Below are 5,353 nucleotides of genomic sequence, written 5' to 3' on the forward strand. Positions count from 1 at the left end.
ATAATTTACCTACAAAATAAATGAATGTTGATTGATTGCAAACAACACAAAATAATAACAAATGTGCCTAGTATATGTAATAATACATGCAAAATAATTTACCTACAAAATAAAAGGATGTTTTTAGCCAATTGATTCAAAATTAATTAATTACTTATATTCTACTTAAAAATATAGGTAATTTATTTCACACAGATATAATAATAACAAAATGTGTCTAATGTATACATGCAAAATAATTTACCTACAATGATTGTCAAACAAATATAAGAAATGGAACAGATGATGGTGAGACAAGTATAAAATGGATACTTTTGTAATTTACCTATTGAATAAATGAATGTTGATTGATTGCAAACAACACATAATAATAACAAATGTGCCTAGTATATGTAATAATACATGCAAAATTATTTACCTACAAAATCAAAGGATGTTTTTAGCCAATTGATTCAAAGTTAATTAATTACCTTCATTCTACTTAAAAATATAGGTTATTTATTTCACACAGATATAATAACAACAAAATGTGCCTAACGTATACATGCAAAATAATTTACCTACAATGACTGTCAAACAAATAAAAGAAATGGAACAGATGATGGTAAGACAAGTATAAAGTAGATACTTTTGTACTAATAAAGCATTTATTTGCTATAATTATGGTGGTGTTGTAGACCTATTTAATTGAGCGATCTAAGGTTTAGAGAGAGAGAGGGGGAGGCCGGCCACTTTAGAGAGAAGAGAGATTGATTTAATTGTGATGTGTGTTTGATTCACCCCATTGTGTCTTTATTTATAGTAGTTGGAAGGGTAAATACCTTTCCCTTTATGATTACAACATTTAATAGGTAATCTAATCCTAATGGGAATATATAATACTTTCCCATATTCTCTAGGATTTACACAATCACATTCCTATTCTAAATAGAACTGCAACACTCCCCCTTGAGTGTGTAAATACTCAACAAACCATCGCATCATATCTTCAGCAGAGAAGGTAAAATAGTTGATGAAGTCATCGGCACAACGAGTCATCGCGAGTCTCAAATTTAATTTGAAGTATGCATTTGTAAAAACTCACAAAACCTCACTATGGTAAAACCCAAGGAATGGGGAAAACCCATAAACTAAGGAGAAAAGTAAGAAAATATGCATAATGTCTAAAACAATCGTTACACTGGACGAATGTAGTGAACTCAACGGAGTATGATCATCCCAGAATGGGTGCCTCGTTAAAATCTAGTTAGGTAGCAAAAACCCAGTGGGAAAAATGCTCCTAATCGTAGGGAAAAAGAGTACATTAAGATCATGTGAGTATGCTTCTAGATACTCCCCCTGAGTTAGACATAACTTCTTAAATAAGAGAACTACAAGCGATTTAATTTTGATAATTTACGCATACCGATTCCTTGGACGAGCTTCTGAAATGTAGACTTGGGCAATGACTTGGTGAAAAGATCGGCCAGGTTGTCTTGGGAACGGATTTGCTTGACTTCAATGTTCCGATGCTGCTGCAGCTGGTGTGAGTAAAAGAACTTTGGCGCTATGTGCTTGGTGTTGTCTCCCTTGATGTATCCCTTCTTTAACTGCTCGATACATGCTGCATTGTCTTCAAAGATCGTCGTAGGAAGGTCAACGACTGATGTAAGACCACTAGTGCTTCGAATGTGTACCATCACTTCTCTCAGCCAAAAGCATTCACACGATGCTTCATGTAGAGCGAGAATCTCAGCATGGTTAGACGAAGTCGCAACTAGCGTTTGCTTGGTAGACCTCCAAGAAATAGCGGTGTTTCCAACGGTAAATACATAACCCATTTAAGAACATGCTCTATGTAGGTCAGACAGATATCCAGCATCTGCGTAACTGATGCAAAAATTAACTTAACACACAAATTTAACCCTCTTTTGATAACTGTAGTATAAGTATAAGTATGGATCGTTTTGGACCAGGGATTATGAAGGCTTGCTAATAACCTCTAAACTGACTCAAACACATAAAACTAAACTTAAAAATACTTAACAAGACTCACAAGACTCAAAGCAAACTTAAAATACTCAAAACAGCTTAAAACAACTAAATAAACTTAAACTAGACACTAGGAATGACTTTGGACGAAAATTGACTTTTACTTGAATCAAAACATTTAAAAACACAAATTAAAACAGATTCTAACTAATTAGACACACTAAAGTAAAGGGGGATTGAGTTTTGGACGAAGTTGAAACAAACAAACAAGTATGAAAAACTAGACAGATTGTAAAACAAATATGAGAAATAAGATGATGGATGGGATAGCTAGAGGCTTTTTCTCCACACATGACATGTATGCAAATAACTTGATTTCCAGTTACTACTTCATTGAATTATGAATGACAATGCTCCAAATTAACCGTGACATCACTAGTTAACTCTCAGATTTTCCTTGTTTTATTGGATTGGATGACATCATTCGACAACCCAAAACATTCTTCTAAAGTTCCCTACATAACATCATAATAGAGATACAATCAAAGATCATTACGTTTAATGAAAATCATAAGTATTGACAAAGCACTTGCAACTATGACATCATGTCACTCATGCTAGGAATTGAACTTAACACGATCGTTTATAAGCGACCTTCACTACATGTGAATATAAGTTTGTAACGATTATGTGAAACTTCCTTATATTCTAGCAACGGATTTATGCATGCCAATTAAGTGTCGACCCTTAATTAACAAATACAAATAAGTTATCAATCAAATAGTTAAGCCAATTGCATTCACGATTCAAGAGTTCATAACTGGAATTTATCAAATTATATTGCACACATAATCATGGCTTTGAAATCACTCATAGCCAAGAGGGGTTTAGCCACTCATATTTACAACAAAACGAAAGGAAATGAATTTAAACATTAGAAACAAAAGAAAGAAAACACCTAAACGCTCCAACGATCCAAGTTGGACAGCAAGCACGTCCAAGCACTTTCCTTCCCTTCCTTTGCTACAGCACAAGGTGTTGGTGAATGTTTGAAGGTTTGTTTGTATGGAGGAATGGATGTGTTTGGATGAAGGTTGTGTTGAAATGGGAGTGAATGATCTAACCAAGTATGAACTCCATTTATGTTACACACACTTCCTTTTATAGAGGAAGTGCATGGCAATGGAGGGGAACATGGAGTGGTGTAGCAATTGAGTGCAATGATTCAATTTAATGATGCATGAATCTGAAATGATGGAGGGAACAAGGAATGGTGTAGCAATTGAGTGCAATGATTCAATGTAATGATGCATGAAATCTAAAATGATGGAGGGAACAAGGAATGGTGTAGCAATTGAGTGCAATGGAGGGAACAAGGAATGGTGTAGCAATTGAGTGCAATGATTCAATGTAATGATGCATGAATCTGAAATGATGGAGGGAACAAGGAATGGTGTAGCAATTGAGTGCAATGATTCACTGTAATGATGGAGGGAACAAGGAATGGTGTAGCAATTGAGTGCAATGATTCACTGTAATGATGCATGAAATCTAAAATGATGGAGGGAACAAGGAATGGTGTAGCAATTGAGTGCAATGATTCAATGTAATGATGCATGAAATCTGAAATAAAGAAGGGGACAAGGGTGATTATGCATGGCATGGGTGGAAAGGTGAGTAAGTGGTGAATCAATGAGTGCAAGGAGGTGAAAGGATATTGTGCACATGGTAGACAAAGGAAAAGAAGTGGAATGATGCAACAAATGAGTCAATGGAGGGAATATGGATGATGATGCACGGCATAGGAATCCAAAGGGAGTGCAATGGTGGTGCACGGCAATGATGGAAAGGTGAACGGTGGAGTGACACCCCTTTGTGGCTGAGCTCTTTATCATTTTTACATTAATTCTTCTTTCTCTTTAACACATTCTTAGCCTCTTTAGTCTTCAATTTCGTCCATCCACCTTGCTCCATGCATGTGCTATTCATTTCAAGCCCAAAACTGCTCCAAAATGCACCAAAATGCATTTTATTGCTTTATAAGGCCTATGGACCTACAAACACACGAAAATAGCTTAAAATACATAATTAACTAAGAAATAACAACATAAATGCATGACAACAAGCTAACTCATTCGCATAAATATGCTCCTATCAAATTTGCCCATACTTAGCTTTTGCTAGTCCTCGAGCAAAACAAAACAAACGAAACAAACAAAACACAACCTAGATCTTCCAACATTTGCCTCAGGGATTTTTAATGAAACATGACATGTTAAAAATCATCATTCCCACAGATTTTGGTCATCTTTACACTTGAGCACATAATTAATCACAGTCACCACTTGCTAGTTCACAATTAACCAATTAAAACAATGTTTTGAATGTAGTAACATGCCTTACAGAATTTGCTCAATTTCTTACAAGATACTCTCTATTTTCACACACATTTTCTGATTACACACCCTACACTAGTATATGTGAGAAGATTGATGTAAACACGAAAGACTAGGACTCACATATGTTATAACAAAGAATGCAATTTTCTGGAGTTATTAAGCATGTTTAGATATGATCTCATGAATGGAATGCTACTACTTAGATGCGAAAACCAGTGACATCATATGCTCATACCAATTTCGAACTCCACAAATTGAAACACACAACACTCAAGATTGAAGTCAAGGGTTGTAACAGGGCTTGGGGGTAATGGCTAATAAAGAAAGGATAGGAATAACAAACGTTCTTAAAGCGATAGCAGCAAAGCAATGAAATAGACACTTGGAATTCACTTTAGAATGCAGAATCAACTTTTAAATACAAAGGGAAGATTCATGCAACACTTAGGGCTCTTTTTCATACTCTTTTCAATTCTTTTTTTCTTTTCACTCTTTCTTTTTTCTTTTCTACCCGTGCCTTATTAAGGACTTTGGCACATACACACACACAAGAATCACTTCCCCCACACTTGCTTTCTGCAATACATTGATAAAAAAGGAGTTCATTTTAAGTCATGCTTTACTATGCTTCAAGAATAAGGGTATGGATGGTCCTAAAACTAGGCTAGGTAAGGATAGTGTGGGTTAACAAAGAACATAGGCTTAATAAGGGAACGGGGTTAAATTTAAACACAAAATGAAAAAGGGGCACGGCAATTTGGCTTTGGTGGTCACTACACAACTTCATCTTGAATATGTGTTATGCAAATCAATATCATGCTTTGAATGAAATAGGCATGAGTTCTAGCATTTGGAACTAAATGATGAAACGCCTTCTAAGTAGCAACCAAGCAAAGAATAATGAGATCATGCAACGACTTTAGAAAACAATGGTGCACAGATTATTAACTCTCCAAATAAACGTTTAGGCTCAAGTTTCACAA

Source organism: Malus domestica, chromosome 06 (assembly GCF_042453785.1).
Source record: "Malus domestica chromosome 06, GDT2T_hap1".
NCBI lineage: Eukaryota > Viridiplantae > Streptophyta > Magnoliopsida > Rosales > Rosaceae > Malus > Malus domestica.